Raw genomic sequence first — 18706 nt, forward strand, 5'->3', positions numbered from 1 at the left:
CACTGAATAGCAAGCACAAATTAGACAACTTTTAATCTGATCGTAGTAATTTTTTCCTACGTGTCAAAGAACACCCAAATTTGTGGGAGATGTAGAAACTTACTCCCTTTATTTTATGGAGAAAAAAATAAAGCTGAAACTTGAAAAACCATTTTCCTTCGTAGAAATTCACCCCTGATATGAAAAAATCAGCTCTGAAAATAAGATTTATCCTCCAGCTTTTGCACATTTCTATGCAAACCTTCCAAAAAGGGAAGTTGCATAGTGATCAATGAAGTGAGCGTAAGGTAAGGCCACCCAATAATTACTCTGGCATAGATTCAATGTTCACTGTACCAAACAACCTGCATTCTAAAAAAAAGTCATAAATCAGATCAATTTTTTTTTTCTTTCGGACAGTTCAATCATCAAGATAAACTGTAAGCTCATGTTATGTTCTCTCCTCCTCCAATACAACCAGAAAAAAAGCAGAAATTTCCGTTTAAGAAAAAAATCAACAGCACATTTTGGTTTTAAGTGCAAACATTAAATGCTGGCAAATTCAAGTTAGAATAACAGAGTTGAAAGGGACCTTGGACGTCTTCCAGTTCTAGTGACTCTTCCCAAAATCCTCAAAGCTTCAACCAAAAACTGTCTACTATTGACCTCACCCCATTCCTAAGAGATCTGTAAGGGGCGTGCATAAGAGCACAAGCATGCCTACTGTTCCTGTCCTATTGTTTTCTTTTATTATATCCAATTAATATAGTTATTACATACTCATACTCATATATATTATATATTGTATAGTTATTTCATGCTTATGCTTATATATACTTTGTGACAAAAATAAATAAATAAATTAAATTAAATTAAAAAAACCCTGCTCAAACAGGAGACTCTATACTATTGCAGACAAATGGCTGTCCAATCTCTTCTTAAAAATTTCTCCAGTGTTGGAGCATTCATAACTTTTTTTTTTTTTTTTTTTTTTTTTTACATTTATACCCCGCCCTTCTCCGAAGACTCAGGGCGGCTTACAATGTATAGGGCAATAGTCTCATTCTATTTGTATATATTTACAAAGTCAACTTATTGCCCCCCCAACAATCTGGGTCCTCATTTTACCTACCTTATAAAGGATGGAAGGCTGAGTCAACCTTGGGCCGGGCTCGAACCTGCAGTAATTGCAGGCTTTGTGTTCTTAATAACAGGCCTTACCAGGCAGAGCTAAACCGGCCCTCTGAAGGCAAGTCGTTCCACTGGTTAATTGTTCTGTCAGGAAATTTCTTCTTAGTTCTAGGATGCTTCTCTCCTTGATTAGTTTCCATTGGTTGCTTCTTGTCCTGCCTTCAGGTGCTTTGGAGAATATAAAACAATGAATGAACTGGAAGGGACCATGGAGGTCTTCTAATCCAGTTTCCTGCTCAAGCAGGAGAACCTATACCATTTCAGATAGGTAACCGTCCAGAATCTTTTTAAAAACATCCAATGATGGAGCACCTATGATTTCTGGAGGCAAACCACTGTCCTCATTGTTAGGAAGTTTCTCCTTAATTCCAGGTTGTCTCTCTCTTTGATTAATTTCCAACCATTTTTTCTTGTCCAGCCCTCCGTTGCTTTGAAAATAATTTGACGCCCTCTTCTTTGTGGCAGCCCCTCACATTTTTAAGTTTTCATTTTATAGTTTTTCAAATATACTTCACTGTTATAGAAAAAGTGCTGATGAGAATCTGCATGGTCATAGAATAGAATTTTTTATTGGCCAAGTGTGATTGGACACACAAGGAATTTGTCTTGGTGCATATGCTCTCAGTGTACATAAAAGAAAAGAAACATTCATCAAGGTACAACATTTACAACACAATTGATGGTCAATATAAATCATAAGGATTGCCAGCAACAAGTTATAGTCATACAATCATAAGTGGAAAGAGATTGATGATGGGAACTATGAGACGATTAATAGTAGTGCAGATTCAGTACATAGTTTGACAGTGTTGATGGAATTATTTGTTTAGCAGAGTGATGGCCTTCGAGAAAAAACTGTTCTTGTGTCTAGTTGTTCTGGTGTGCAGTGCTCTATAGCATCGTTTTGAGGGTAGGAGTTGAAACAGTTTATGTCCAGAATGCGAGGGATCTGCAAATATTTTCACGGCCCTCTTCTTGATTCGTGCAGTATACAGGTCCTCAATGGAAGGCAGGTTGGTAGCAATTATTTTTTCTGCAGTTCTAATTATCCTCTGAAGTCTGTGTTTTTCTTGTTGGGTTGCAGAACCGAACCAGACAGTTATAGAGGTGCAAATGACAGACTCAATAATTCCTCTGTAGAACTGGATCAGCAGCTCCTTGGGCAGTTTGAGCTTACTGAGTTGGCGCAGAAAGAACATTATGTTAATTAGTCATGTTAACTAGCTAAAATTAACATCTCATACAAACACAAATTTTTGATAGCTTCAAACAAGCCAATTTTAGATTTTTTTCAAATTAAAAAAAGTACATGTTATTTTTGATTATAGTTTGCCTTCAGGCAAAATGATAAGCTATTATTTATTTATTTATTTTAAAGGAGTGAAATGTTCCCTTTCACTCCTTGTTGCCAAGACTTCTGATATGTAGAGATAATCTCAATTTATAATCGGTCACTTAACGACCATTTAAAATTTCAATAGAACTACCTGGGAGACAGATACAACCTGCATTCAAAGTTACAACAGCCAGTCTCATAGTCACATGACCACACTTCATACGCTTGGCAACCAGGCCACATTTACAGCCATTTGAAGTGTCCCACAATTACACTTTATGACACTTTATGTCTTACTCCCAGTTTTTGGTAAAACCACATCCACAGCAAACCATGGGCTCATTTAACAACTGCAGATTTGCTTAACAAACACTGCAAGAAAGGTCATCAAAACTAACAGCGAATTGATGCCACAAGTGACAGCCATGATGGGCAGGCTCCACTACAGTGCCCTGCCCACTACAGGGACTATCTGTAATCTTTAATATATACATATAGCAAATTTCAGCAAATAAGAAGAGTTTGCCCATAGTGGATTTCTAGTATAAGATACTAGAAATCGGTCTTGAATTGGCCTCAACAACTCTAAAAGAATGCAAATGACCAGCTGTTTGCAAGGAATATAAATCCTTCCATTCCCCATCGAGTCGGAGCTGAGGTACTTGGATGAGAAGCGAAACATCTTCTGAGAAAAACAAGAAACTTCAGTTGCCTCTTGAAAAAGCACCTTGGGATAATCATGACCTGAATGACTGAAAATCTCCATAGACATTCAGCCTTAAATTTGTTGAAAACTAAGCTAGGCACAGCATTTTTCTTTGCCTCTCCCCTTTCTCCCTTATTTTTTTTTTTGGGTGTGTGTGTGTGTGTGTGTGTGTGTGTGTGTGTGTGTGTGTGTAAGGGTACTAACAAGATGCTATTGCTGTGTAACTAATGCAAGCTACAATACAATACTAAGAGATAGCAGATACTGCTGAATAGATTGTTTTGCTTGCATCCCATATTTATGTAACCTATCTATATACTATTAAAATTCCCATCATGACTTTCAACTGGGCAAAACGTTGCATGACAGGGCAACAATTTTTGAATGAACCAACTCAAATGGGCTAATTTACAGAATATGGGACCTATGACTTCCAAGGGAAAATCTGGGACCCATAAGTTCCAAGGGAATGTCATCTGGCAAAAACAGGTCTTGAGGGCCTTTCTAAAGAGTGTCAAGGTGGGAACCAATCTTTTTTCTGAAGAGATTATTTTTCACAGGGAGGGAGCCACCATGGAAAAGGCCCTTCTTGGTTCACTAGATGGATCTTCTTAAAGAGAAGAAACCCAGCAAATCAGCAGAGGTGGGATTTAGCCAGTTCCGTCCGGTTCAGGAGAACTGGTAGTGGTGACTGCAGGCGGCTCCGCCCACCTGGACATAATGCGCAAGCAAAGAGTATGCGTGGAAGGCTGTGTGCATGCCCAGAGGAGTGCATGCATGCTCACATTTGCAAACCGACAGGGGCCTCTGGTGGCTCAGCAGACTAAGTCTGTCTGTTATTAACACAGCTGCTTGCAATTACTGCAAGTTCAAGTCCCACCAGGCGTTGACTCAGCCTTCCATCCTTTATAAGGTAGGTAAAATGAGGACCCAGATTGTTGGGGGCAATAAAAGTTGACTTTGTATATAATATACAAATGGATGAAGACTATTGCTTAACACAGTGTAAGCCGCCCTGAGTCTTCAGAGAAGGGCGGGATATAAATTCAAATAAAAAAAAAATAAGTGAATCCCACCTCTGTGAATCAGGTAGATGTAACTGGGGAATTTCCTGCCAGCTTGCCCACTGAAGGCTTACCACAAGCAAAGCAAATGGGGATGCTGAGAAGAATTCCAGGCAGGGAGGCAGGAATTTTAATTGATTGCCAGGCTAATATTCGCTATTGTACTACATTCACTTTTGGGCTAGCATGGTAAATGATTCCACTCTATATATAGCAGGATGTGCAAATAAGATGGCTATATTTCTTGAATCCCCTAGAAATTAAATGTTCTCTGAAACACTATTTTTTAACAAACATGTCTAGGGTTAAATACTGTATTTGCTTGTCCTACTAACTAATCAGAGCTCATGATTAAAGATGGAGAGAAAGCAGATGAAAATCAACTGATAGAAATTTGGAAGGATTTCCACACTAGCGATTTATAATGTCATCCAAGCATCTCCATGATAACAAATCACTAATGCAGACAGGCTTTATATCACCATAGCGATGGAGAGGTGACGCTATAAATCACAAGTCAGGAAACAGTCTTAGTGATTTGAAGCAGATCAACAAGGATGTCTCACTCCCAATTGTTTAACATTGGCAAAGGCAAAATTAATACTTTCTAAATATATGCACTGAAGAAAGCTTGTAGCAATTAAAATTTCTGTAGAACTGAATTTGTGCATTTTTTTTCCTGTGAGTTCTCATTCATTGTAAATGAATAAATAAATACGGTAAACTATAGAAATTAATTCAAAAAAGATAATTTTGGAGAAATATTTATATATGGAGTTCCTGTAGGTTTATAGCTATTAGCTAGTCAATCAGTAGATAGGAATGTTTTCTAAATCAAATAATTTTCTACTACACTGCACCCTTCCTGTCTTGGAATACTTTAAGCATACCCAAATAAAAAAACGTAAGATGATACCATGCTCACTGTGTTTTCACCCCCACCCCCAGTAATGATACTGTTTTCTAAGCTGTCCTGGAAAAGTTGCTGAAGTTCTCTTTCCCTTGTAAAAAAAGTATAGAATTAGAATAAATTCTAATTCAATCCAACTTTAAAAATTAATTGGTTATACAATCTAAAGTTTGTTTGGGCACAGACCTAATTTTAAAGTGGGATTGAAATAATTTGATTTCTCTAACTATGAGATGAATTTGAAAACAATGTATTCTTTTTTTTTTCTTTACTTTGGTTTTTGTGCCTCCAAATGTTGATTCTTGGCAACTGCCTGGACAAGTCCCTACAGTTTTCTTGGCAAGATTTTGGAAGTGGTTTATTCTTGTCTAATTCCCAAGACAAAGAAAGAGTGACTTGCTCAAGGTCATCCAATTGGCTTTATGCCTAAAGTGAGACTAGAATTCATGGTCTCTCATTTTCTTCAAGTCAGATGCCTTCATCACTACACCAAACCAGCTCTCACTGTATGTTAGAAAGTTTAACATCCCAGAGTAAACTATTAATAATAATAAAATAAAAATTATCAGTGGTTATACCTAGCCAACTTTGACTGCTCCTGAACTGAAAACTTACTCAGGTTTTGCCCTGTTTTTATTTTATTTTATTTATTTATTTTATTACATCAAGCATGTATTTTATGAGATACAAGTGTAAACATAATTATAAATACATGTAAAGGATATGAATAAAAGAAAACATTAGGACAGGGATGGTAGGCACGCTAGGGCGCTTATGCATGCCCCTTACAGACCTCTTAGGAATGGGGTGAGGCCTACAATAGACAGTCTAAGGCAGGGGTCTCCAACCTTGGCAAATTTAAGCCTGGCGGACTTCAACTCCCAGAATGGGAGCTGGCTGGGGCATTCTGGGACTTGAAGTCCTCCAGGCTTAAAGTTTCCAAGGTTGGAGACACATGGTCTAAAAAGTCTAAGGAGGCTACCCATGTTAGCAGTGATGTTAGTTTGTTCACATATACAAGGTCGTAATCAGGAGCTCTGTAACGGAGTATAAAGCGAATTGTGGTGTTTAGGGACAGGTCACATACGATGGTCTCAGGAAGAGCTAACTCCTGTGTAACTTGAATATTTTTTAGATTTAGGGATTTTTTTATAGAAGATAGCAACACCATCCCCTCTGCGGATTTCATGGTCAGATCTGTACACGTGATAGTCCCTTACTATGGTAATAGAGTCTGGTAGTGATGAATTCAGCCACGTCTCACATACAAATATAATGTTGACTCTAGTCGTATTTAGTAGCAGGAAGAAGGAGGAATTCTGGTATTTTGTTTACAAGATTTTGTGAACTAAGTAGTATGTTTAGTACTTGAATGGGGGAACCATTTAGAAATTCCAAAGTATAGACTATATTATAAAATGAGAAAAAAAAATCTAAGCAGAAAACAATAGCCTAACAGTGATAAGAAAATATACCGTATATACTCGAGTATAAGCCGAGTTTTTCAGCACGTTTTTTGTGCTGAAAAACGTCCCCTCGGCTTATACTCGAGTCTCACGCTCGAACCCGCACAGGAGGGGTACGAGCGGACTCCCATGGGAGGGACGGGGAGCGGGCCCGCGGAGGTCTCGCGGGATTTGTCGCCCCCAGGCCGGCCCCCATTCCCGTGTCTGGTGGGCGGACGGCGCAAACTTGGCGGACTGTGCATTGGCGCGGGGAAGCCCTGGTGGTGCAGTGAGAGGGCTGGGCAGGGGAGCCGCCAGCCTTCTCGGCTGAGGAGGAGGTTTCCCGACCGCGCGAACTCGCCGCCGAGAGCCACCCAAAGGCCAGAAGAAAAGGTCATTCCATCGAGTAATGGGCGAAGGCTCCTTCCTCTCCGCCTTACCCATGCTGTGCGAGCCCGGCTGGGCTGCAACCCCGCCGCCGCCGCTCCTTCCTCAGCCTCCCGGGCTCGCGCTCTAGCAGCCGCCAAGCTCAGGCGGACTCGGCAGCTCCCCATCAGCACTCGCACGGCGCGATTCGGGCAGGAGGAGTCGGGCTCGCTCTGTGGCGGTGGTGCCTCCGCCGCCGCCTCCGCCGCCGCCGCCACAGAGCGAGCCCGACTCCTCCTGCCCGAATCGCGCCGTGCGAGTGCTGATGGGGAGCTGCCGAGTCCGCCTGAGCTTGGCGGCTGCTAGAGCGTGAGCCCGGGAGGCTGAGGAAGCGGCGGCGGCGGCGGGGTTGCAGCCCAGCCGGGCTCGCACAGCATGGGTAAGGCAGCTCCCCATCAGCACTCGCACGGCGCGATTCGGGCAGGAGGTCGGGCTCGCTCTGTGGCGGTGGCGCCTCCGCCGCCGCCGCCGCCGCCGCCACGGCCACGGAGCGAGCCCGACTCCTCCTGCCCGAATCGCGCCGTGCGAGTGCTGATGGGGAGCTGCCGAGTCCGGCCTGAGCTTGGCGGCTGCTAGAGCGCGAGCCCCGGGGGGCTGAGGAAGGAGCGGCGGGGGGAGGGGTGCAGCCCAGCCGGGGTCGCACAGGATGGGTAAGGCAGCTCCCCATCAGCACTCGCACGGCGCTATTCGGGCAGGAGGAGTCGGGCTCGCTCTGTGGCGGTGGCGCCTCCGCCGCCGCCGCCGCCGCCGCCGCCACGGCCACGGAGCGAGACCGACTCCTCCTGCCCGAATCGCGCCGTGCGAGTGCTGATGGGGAGCTGCCGAGTCCGGCCTGAGCTTGGCGGCTGCTAGAGCGCGAGCCCCGGGAGGCTGAGGAAGGAGCGGCGGCGGCAGGGTTGCAGCCCAGCCGGGCTCGCACAGCATGGGTAAGGCGGGAGAGGAAGGAGCCTTCGCTCCATTACTCCGATGGAATGACCTTTTCTTCTGGCCTTTGGGGTGGCTCTCGCGGCGAGTTCGCGCGGTCGGGGAAACCCTCCCTCCCTCAGCCGAGAAGGACTGCACCGCCAGGGCTTCCCCGCGCCAATGCATAGCCTGGCGGGAGTTACTGCAGCTCACCCGGCTCCCGCCCCAACTGGTGGTGTTGGGGCAGCCGCTCCGCTTTCTAGCAAAAAGGTCGCTCGCCCAAAACTCCTCGCCTTCTCCTGGGAAGGGCTGGATGGCTAGCCGGGAAGGGTTGAATAAGCAAGCCAACCTCCCTCCCTCCCTCCCTCCTCTCCCCCGCAAGCGAAAGAGCGTTTTCCCGTTGGAAGAGAGAGAGAGAGAAAGGAGGGGCCGTTCCTCCCCTTCTTTCATTCTTTCTTCTCCCTCCGTGCTTCAGAAGCTGGGCGTGTGTGTGCGCGCCTGTGTGCTCTAGTCCTGTGTGCTCTAGTCTCTTCCGCGGCGCTGGAAGAGAGAGAGAGAGAGAAAGGAGGGGCCGTTCCTCCCCTTCTTTCATTCTTTCTTCTCCCTCCGTGCTTCACCGTGCTGGGCGACCTGGAGCAGCTGCTCTTCAGCCAGATGCTCGTGAGTCAGCCCGTCCCTTCCTTCCGTGGGGTCTGCCTTGCTGGTGAAGGTTATTGGGGCTTTTGAGCAAGGGAGGAGGAGCGAGCACCGCCTTCGCTGGCATTCCGGGATTTCCCTTTGTTTAGAGCTGGGAATCCTCCTTCCCCTTTTGCACTCCTCCTCCTCCTCTCTCTCTCTCTCTCTCACACACACACACACACACACAGACTTCTAAAGTCGATTGGCACAATGCTAAGCAAACACAGCAGTGGGTCAAGGGTGAAGGGCTAGGAACCTGGCAGGTGAAAGGTTGAGCGACATGAAGGCAAAGACCACAATTGTTTTAAGAAAGAAGCTTTAGCAGGGAGGGGGATGGGAGGGTGTTTTAAGTTTTGGCAAACAGCCAGGCCAACTGTATTGGAGAAGGTCACACAACTGGCCTTAACATTTTAGCTGCTGTCTTTTCCTCACACTTGGGTTTAATGATATTAGAGATCCTTATTGCCCTGCCAAAAAAAAAAAAAGAGCCACCCCAACGTCTATGAAAATTAACCTTCTCTGCCAAGAGACACTGTGCAGGGTATTTTCACTATTGGTGTGCATACAGGCTTAGATTTGTGCTGGGTTCTTAGTGCTTAGAGCACTGACCTTCAGAGGCACCCTGGTCCCTTGGAAGCTAAAGGAGGACTCATTTTCATGCTTGCAGTTGTATTGTCAATTTCTGTGAGACAATGTTGTTGAAGTAACTCACTCACTCATTCATTCATTCATTCATTCCTTGTGTGTCCAATCACACTTAGCCAATAAAAATTCTATTCTATTCTATTCTATTCATTCATTCATTCATTTTATTTTGTCAAATACATATTAAATAATTATATAAATATAAGCATGAATTGAATACATAAAAGGAATACAACTAAAGGGAACATTAGGACAGGGACGGTAGGCACGCTGGTGCTCTTATGCACGCCCCTTACAGACCTCTTAGGAATGGGGTGAGGTCAATACTAGATAGTCTTTGGTTAAGGCTTTGGGGATTTTGGGAAGAGACCAGAGTCAGGTAGCACATTCAGGCATTAACAACTCTGTTACTGAAGTCACATTTTCTGCAATCTAGATTGGAGAGGTTCACTTTTAAGTTTGAATCTATTGTGTTCTCGTGTATTGTTGTGGTTGAAGCTGAAGTAGTCATTGATAGGAAGTACATTGTAGCAGATAATTTTATGAGCTATGCTCAGGTCATACCAAAGGTGGCGTAGTTCTAAATTTTCTAAAGCTGGGAATCCTCCTTCCCCCTTTTGCACTTTTATTGTTTTTCGTTCAAATAAATATTCATGTTATTTTACTTGGCTCTATCTTTATTTTTTACATTGACCAGTAGCTGCCTCATTTCCCACCCTCGGCTTATACTCGAGTCAATAGTTTTTCCCAGTTTTTGTGGTAAAATTAGGTGCCTCGGCTTATATTCGGATCGGCTTATACTCGAGTATATACGGTACATAAATGCAGCCCCCAGTACTCAAGCTTGATTTGAGGATATCTTTACTTTAAAATGATTTTTAAAACTGGTATTCTATGTTTTAAAAAATACTCATTACACTAAATAGATTCTACTATCGTCGGATCATTTATTTGCTTGAAATACTTTTATATTTTTTCAAAATATATATTTGCTGTGTTGATAAAAAAGACGCATCATGGTCTATCATATAATTGAAGGTAATATTTTCTTCTCTATCTATTTAAAAATTCCAAATGTAGCGAAGGAAACAGAAAATTAAAGATTTGAATTTATATCACATATTGTTGAATTGCCATTACTGTACCTTTATATTTTATCTTTTTGAATTCATGCGACCTTGCTTTTTTGTATAATCATTCCTGAAAGCTACATGGACCTGTAGTAGATCACATTATTAAGTCAACTGCATGGCAAAAGAAAAATACCACACATGATCAAAGAGCTAACTCCTACAATCATTTTCATAACAATAAATGACAAGAATGCTAATGTTACATCTACCAAAAATAAATTATTTCTGTTTCAGTTTACTATTTTTAATAACTTGTGTATGCCAATATCTGGGTGTAAAATAATTGTATTTCCATTCTTACATTTCTGTTTTTTTGCGGAAAAAACCCCCCGTTTTAGCTTGAAAAAAACCCCGATGCTCTGCTCTCAAGCCTTAAGGCTAAAATCACTTATACCATACTGTCATCCACTGCGCAGCTCAAACTCATGCTTTGTAAGTAATGCTTTAAAATGCTTCCTGTTATTGCTCATTGGTTTAACATTGAGGAGACAAGAGTTTAAAATATATGAAAATGGCTGGAAAAATGCCACCTGAAAAGTAGTATTGTCATGTTGGTCTTGATAAATGTATTTGTTTAGTGTGTATATCTTGTTTAATCCACATTCAGGGTTATTATATACTGGATTTATCTGGATGTAACATTATACCACTGTTTAATCATGTTTTATTGAATAATCCAAGGTACGTTTTTCAAATGCTAGGCCCTCATATGTGAAATAATTTGTAACCTTCACTCTCTCTCACGGCCTTCTCTGTCAGTACAAACCTTTGCCAATAGCCAGAGATTGTCACATTACCCACTGTCTGGCCAGTCATCAGCTACAAAAATGAAAGATGAATCCTTTGTTCCTCAGACTACCTTGGCTAGTCTTGGCACTCTTAAGCAATTGGGAAAAAAAGGAGCAGTTTGAGAAAATGTTGCACTTCAAATACTGAAGAAATTATTGCCTTTTGGGTCAGAAAGTACCAGTACCAATACAGTACTTGTGTCGATACAAAGCAAAATAACCTAATGTAACCTTTCAAATGTTATTTATTCAAACATTATTTATAAATGCTGGCTCTGTGGAAGCTGAATTAGTTAGGGGCCACAAAATGTGTAATTGGGATGGTCCATGCATCTTGATGCTAATCTGAAGTTGATTATTATTAATTATATTTGTATCCTATAGAAGAAGGCAAAAGGAACGGAGGTGTAAACTAATTTTTCTTCCTTCCATTGAGGCAAGCATCTTATCTCTCCCGCATCTAGCGATTAAAATAAGTGAATGTCCGTGAATGACAGCAGAGAAAAGCATTTCTGTATGTCGTTCTTCAGAAAAAATATTTAAGAACATTCATTTATGGAACAGATTACCTTTATTTTTTTCAAGGTCGGTATCTACATGGGCTATCTGCCAAGTAATTGTCAGTGTAATTGTCAAGTAAAGTGACTACGGTCACTTTAGTGAACAATAGAGAACACAGACATTTTGCGTTTTCTTCTTTTTGTGTCGTGTTATTATAGAATTGCTTCTGTGACAAAACACATCAGGAAAATGTACTATGCTGTCATTTTAACCACTAAAGGAACTTACTAGATAGCAAAAATGTTGTGGTTAGCGCTAGATTTCTGCCACTGGGGAGGGAAAGGTTGAATTGTTCTCCCATAAAAATAAGTCTGGGTTCTCAATTTTAAATAGTTTAAGACAAAAAAGTGTTGTCAGTTGGGGTTAAGTGAGAAATCTGCAGAGGATGTCAGTTTGAGTGACTTATTCAGGACAAATAAATCATAGGCAACTTACTTAGAATTAGTTGTAATCACTTGAGATATAGATTATATTTTTGACTGAGTCCTTCACACATCCTAACATTACCTATTTTAGTTTCCTCTGTTGTTCTTGTTAGAACAAACTTCAGGAGGAGGTTAGAAAAGGAACCATTCTAGAAAAGGTGCCAATGTAATTATAAACATGACAGATATCAGTGGTAGTCTGCTAGCACCTGTTCAGACTAACAAATGTCATTTTAAGGCACAGCTTTTGTAAGCTACAGCTCATTTCATCCAATGCACTCTTATCAAATCATGAATCTATACCTTTTGATAACATTTGTTAGTCTGAAAAGGTGCGGCAAGACTTCTTCTTCTTCTTCTTCTTCTTTGGACCAAAGGAATTGTTTAAGATGTATAAAGGTTCTTCTACTGTTGGAAATATGAAAAACATGAAGGGACATTTGCCATACATGGTGGACTTGTGAAAAACCAGGGGGGAAATACTAGATACAAATACAATATAAGGTAAGATGACGAAGAGATTCTTAAAATATTCAGTTGAAACCAGACCTACTTCTTTTTTTCACTATGTACAGTCTATATGACTATGCACAATCAACTAGAAAAGATTTATGGATTGGTTTTATATATCTAAACCACAACAAGGCTACTATAGTATATGCACAAAGAAGGGAATTTACTGAATACCCAGTGGAGGAGTGGATTGTAAAGCCAGCAGAACTTGCTTAAGACTAAAATGATTTGTCTGATTAGGGAAGCAGCAGTGTTTACTTTTATAAAAGGCTGGAAAATATTTGTGGAGGTTTTGTTGAAAATGGGTTGGTGATCCCAGGATTTACTGATTCAAAACAGTTTGGAAAGATTGTTATAGGAAGATAAGGTTGAAACTAAACTGTGGCAAGACCGAGTGGCTCTGGGTTTGGGGTTCATTGCCCCATTGGCCTCGGCTCTGAGTTTGGGATTCATTGCCCCATTGGCCTCGGATGGGGTGGCACTACCAAAACCGACCCTGTGCATAATCTGGGGCTTCTCCTGGACTAACAACTCTTGCTCCAAGAGCAAGTGGCAATCATGGCCAGGACGGCCTTTGTGCAACTGAGGGTTGTGCACCAGTTACGCCTTTTCCTGGACCAACAATCCCTATTCAGTCACTCATGCCCTAGTCACTTCCTGTCTTGATTATTGCAACATGGTCTACATGGAGCTGCCCTTGAAGAGCATCCGGAAGCTCCAGTTGCTGTGAAATGCAGAGGCCCACATGGTTTTGTGCAGACCCCGGTGTGCACATGTATCACCTCTCCTGCAGGAGCTGCATTGGCTGTCGATTCACTTCCAGGTGCAATTCAAGGTGCTAATTGTCACCTTTAAAGCCCTTCATGGCTTGGACCAGGTTATCTGAGGGACCATCTCTTGCTGGTCACATCTACCCAACCCATCAAAACGGGGAGGCAGGGAATGTTGCAGGTCCCATCCCCGAGGGAGATACACTTGGTAGGACCCAGAACGCCTTCTCCGTGGTGGCTCCTTCTCTCTGTAACATCATTCCCCCAGAGATTAGAATGGCCCCCACTCTAATACTCTTCTGGAAGGCACTGGAGACCTGGATCTGCCAGCGGGCCTGCGGAACCCAGAGCAGAATGGAGCTCATAAAATAGCTCGTGCGATCTGCTGTCGCCGGGGGTGGGGGGTGATTTTATTATATTATACTATATTAATATAGTATATATTAATAAATATTAATATTTATATACTATAAATAGTATATACTATTTGATTTTTTTTATTAGTTTTATTGTTTTAAATGTGGTTTTATATTCTGTAAGCTGCCTAAATAAGATGGAACCAAGATATGGAACTTGGGAGATAATAATAATTATTATGATGAACGTAAGTGCTCCAGAGATCAGTAACCATTTCTTCAGATATCCGGGGGGGGGGAGGGGTTTCTCTTCAACTGTTTTTTACTTTTAAAAAATGTTTTATATCTTTTTTTTCTCTACTTCTGTCTTTACATTTACATGTAGTCTTTTAATCCCATGTAAAAAAATCAATAAAAATGATATGTTGTAAAAGACTTCTGTTTTTTGGCCACCAAAAACTAGAGTGGCTTTCCACCCATAATGCAAATATAATAAATTGATAAATTCCAACAAATAGTGTCAGGTTAATCAATATATATTCAGGAAAAGCATGGTAGATAAACACATTATTCAGTAAGTTTGCTGTAATTTCTTCTTTATGGGAAATAGCTAGCAGATCTTATCGTTTCAGGCTGTGCAGACATTACAACAGAGCTGGACTTACTGAGCAGCTTCCGTGTGAAGAGATCATTCTTGCAATTAATGTGTGATTTTACAGTAATCTTCATACAGAAGAAATAACAGTATGTTTCAAAACAATGTCATAAGCCTTTAAGTGATGTGCGCAAGTTTATGCAGTCTTTTCATTCCCATGTTAAAGAAATGTTTAATTTGTTTATTAAACATAAATTAAATGTTTTAAATTTAAATTTAAATTTAATAAAATTAAATGTTTAATTTAAAATTAAATTTTAAATTAAATTAATTTAAAATTAAATGTTTAAGGGGCGTGCATAAGAGCACAAAAGTGCTTACCGTTCCTGTTCTATTGTTCCCTTCATTATATCAAATTAATATAGTTGATGCATATATTTTTTTACTTATATATATATATATATATATATATTTTCTTCAAGATACGTTGTTTTATCTATGACAATTGTTTGTGTATACTGTTGTGACAAAAAGAAATAAAAAAAAATGTCTCAAATTCCCTAATGTCTTTTTTTAAGATTCTATGAACTATATACTAGTCCCAACCAAATATATATTGCTGAATTTTAAATATCTTTCTCCTAGAAAAAAGATTAAATTGCATAGGAGTATATTTGTCAAAGGTTTCCATCCATTTCAATGAAAATTATCTAGAGCTTCTTCAGCAGAAAATGTAGTTGAATGAATATAGGAATGAATATAAAATATGTAACATTTCCCTCTGGAGTATTAAAACATATAGCCTCTTAATTTCCACTCATCAACACATATCTATAGCTGTCATATATTAAATAAGATACTGGAACAATCAGTGTTTTCTGTCATGTCTTATAATAATGCATTTTGTTTGTTGGCTTTGTTTGTTGGTCAATTTCACTTCATTTTCATTTCCCCAAAAATAAAACCGAAGTAAACAGTCTCAGGTTAATATCAGTCCATAGATTGAAAGTATCCCTGGTTTGTGTCTTAATTTTGATCTGAAACAGTACTACTGTGAAATAAAAAAGAGTTACTCCACATTATAAACATTATTCTGACAGTTATTTCACTCGCTCTTTCTTTTTCAGGTCGCTGGTAGACAACCCTCCAAACCATTGTGTTCATATTGATTTATTTTGTTTTTCTATTTATCATGTCCAGCTTGTTAAAATCAGAGAGTAATGCACTGTGAAACCAATAGATCTGGCTGCACTTATTCAAGCCCTGGTAACATCTAAACTATACTTCTGCAATTGCACTCCATGTAAAAGCTGCCTTTTAAAGACCTCAGAACTTTCCATCAGCATAAAACACATCAGTCTGGATGCTTCTTAGGGATCCATTCTGTATAAATCATGTTATTTTCAGTAGAAAGAATTTGAAAGCATCAAGGACTGAGTTCAGATTATCAAAAAGATTATGTATGGCCGTAAAAACCTACTCAGGTGTTAAATTCAGCTAAAGTGACCCTGGGTAGTCAGTTCAATGTAGTGGTTAAGACGTCAGACTAAAAATCAGAAGCCCTCAAGTTCTTTTTTTTTTTTTTTATTCAAAAAGTTTTACAAAAAAAATTTTTCCCCCCCTTTCCCCACAACCCCTCTCCCTTCACAAACCCCCTCCCCCCTCCCCCCCTGGCTTCCCGGAACAAACACAAGGTATAGTTAAAAATAAAACAAACATATGCTAAAAAAAATTTTTTCCCAAAACTATTATACCAATTCTCCCTCTCTAGCTCTGACTTCCTCCTTACATAACCAAATCCTTCAAAAAATTAACAATAAACAGTAATAAAATATATAAATCAGTAGAACAAATTAATCCTAAAATATTTAAAACCAGCTAAAGCATAAAAATCCAATCCAGTTCAGAGAATATCTCCCTTATAGCTTCTATAACCATATAACCATATAATTTCCCCCCCAAGTCCTTCTTACATAAGATCTTTCAAGAATATTCTATTTAAAATTCAATACAACAGATTATAAAATTTATAAAATTCCAATAGAAAATTACAATATTATTTAATTAATTACAATATCGATTCAACTTTAGTCCTTCCTCATCAAAGTCCAGTATATCCAAATATCTAGTCTCTTATAATCACGAATTGCCTTTCGGGGACACTAATATTTTTGTCTATTAATATTTTTAAAAAACCTTGTTTCAAAAATAATACTTTTGTCTCTTGCCATTTTTTGCTGCATTAATCTCTGTCTTTCCTTCGTTGCTCCTTTTAAAAAGTCAATCACAATATTTCCTAGTAATTCCTTATGTCCAGAAATCCAAAAATTACTGCCGTATATGCCATCAGTCCAAAAAGAGAACTCTTGGGAAACATTAAGCTTGTGAGTCTTTTCTATTTGAGGGACAATCTCCTGTAGCACAAATTCAGGCAGCTCATCCAAACTATTTAAAGAAAACTTCTTTAGATCACCTTGTTTCTTCACGATCAAATCTTCATATTTATCCACTTTTATTTGTATGTCCTCCATTCCATTTTCCGAATAATTGCACTGGTTAATCTGCTCCAAACTCTCATCCAAAACGTCCCCATTTTTATCAATTCGTATTTTGAATAATTAAATACATACTTTCTGTGTAGTGCTGTATAAAGTCACGAATCCATTCTTCTGAAAGAACCTCCATAACAAAATTCCTGCTGAGAATCCCCTTGTAAAGTACTTAAACAGCGTAATATAATCCAACAGTCCACAGTCAAACACAATAAGATAAAATCTCCATTCAGTTTCGATTCAACAGCAAAGCTCCCTTTGATGTATCGCTCTGCTTTCAGTTTCTCTAAAACGAAACTGAAGGGGGGGCGGAAGTCAGAAAATCAAAAATACTTGCAAACCAATAATTGTTCCTCACACTCGTTCCGCCTGCTTTTCGTATCCACAAAAAGAAATCAATTGTTAGCAGAAGTGGACACCTTCCTCTTTTCCTGCTTTTTCAGGAGCGCAGAGAATACTGGAGGTGGGGGAGGGGTAAATAAGGGGATTCGACCGTTCAGGACTTTGTATTACAAAAACAAAGCCCCTAGGGGAATCTACCCAAATCCTCCCCCTTGCTCTGTCTCTCTCTTTCAACCAGAGAGAGAAATGAAGCCGGGATCAGTTGTTAAATCCGGCTTTTACCATATTCAATGCGGAGTGCCATAAATTAGCACCCAACGAGAAAGGTGGCGCCACCCAGAAGCCTGAAGCCCTCAAGTTCTAATCCTGCTTTAGATTCAAAGCCAGCTGGTTGACCTTGGACCAGTTATGGTTTCTCATTCCTGGGAAGTCAATACTGACTTGAAGGAGAATGCACACACACACACATAACTGAATTTATACACACACTTTCTATTATGATAAATTATACTACTAGTCAAGAGAAAATATTGTGGTCCATTATTATTTTTTATTTTATGTATTTATTTCAATGCCTCTTTTGTACTAAAATAATGAGCTTGATTTTCTATTATTTCTGGCTGCTTTTCATGGTAATATAATTTTCATTATCTGTATATGATAGGAGTCTACTTCAAAATATGTTTTATGATATTGGACCTGGATGACATTAGTGTAATTTTCTTTGTCCTTTTAGACCTCTCAGCAGCTTTTGATACTATCGATCATGTATACTTAATGTATCCTATGGACTCACCTGTAGAGATTGAGGATAAGGGAAACTATTTTACAATGATGTCATTTTTTTCTCCATGGACAATTTTGGTCTGTTGTAGTGGGAGAAGTTCAGCCAGATACCATCACCTATGGGCTATTACAGGGGTCATTCCTCAACCCTATGCTTTTTAATGTCGATATAAAACCACTCAGGGATGTACAATTATTTTATGCTGATAATACCCAACTATTCATCGGTACCCCTCACTACTGGGAAAAAGCTGTTATATACCATGTCAATGCTGGAGGCTGAGAGTTTTCTGTCTTGGCACTGCTGGCTGCCAGCCAACAAGAGGGTAAGTTGGATGCCTGCCACAGTCCAGTCATATGCAAACTCTGTAGTAACTTTCAGAAGGAAAGAGTCCTGTTTGCCTATGTCTTAAGAACAGCAACTGTAAACATAATCAAAGGCTTGGCCAATACAGAGACCAGGAATCCAATAGAACAAGTGACAAATCCAAAGGAAAACACAAGAATCACAGTGGGATGGAATCCAAATTTCAAAGTGTGGCACAGCCAGGTAAACATGACAGGCTGAAGTCTGAAAAGTTGCTTTCTCGGCATTTTCTTTC

Source organism: Ahaetulla prasina, chromosome 1 (genome assembly GCF_028640845.1).
Source record: "Ahaetulla prasina isolate Xishuangbanna chromosome 1, ASM2864084v1, whole genome shotgun sequence".
NCBI lineage: Eukaryota > Metazoa > Chordata > Lepidosauria > Squamata > Colubridae > Ahaetulla > Ahaetulla prasina.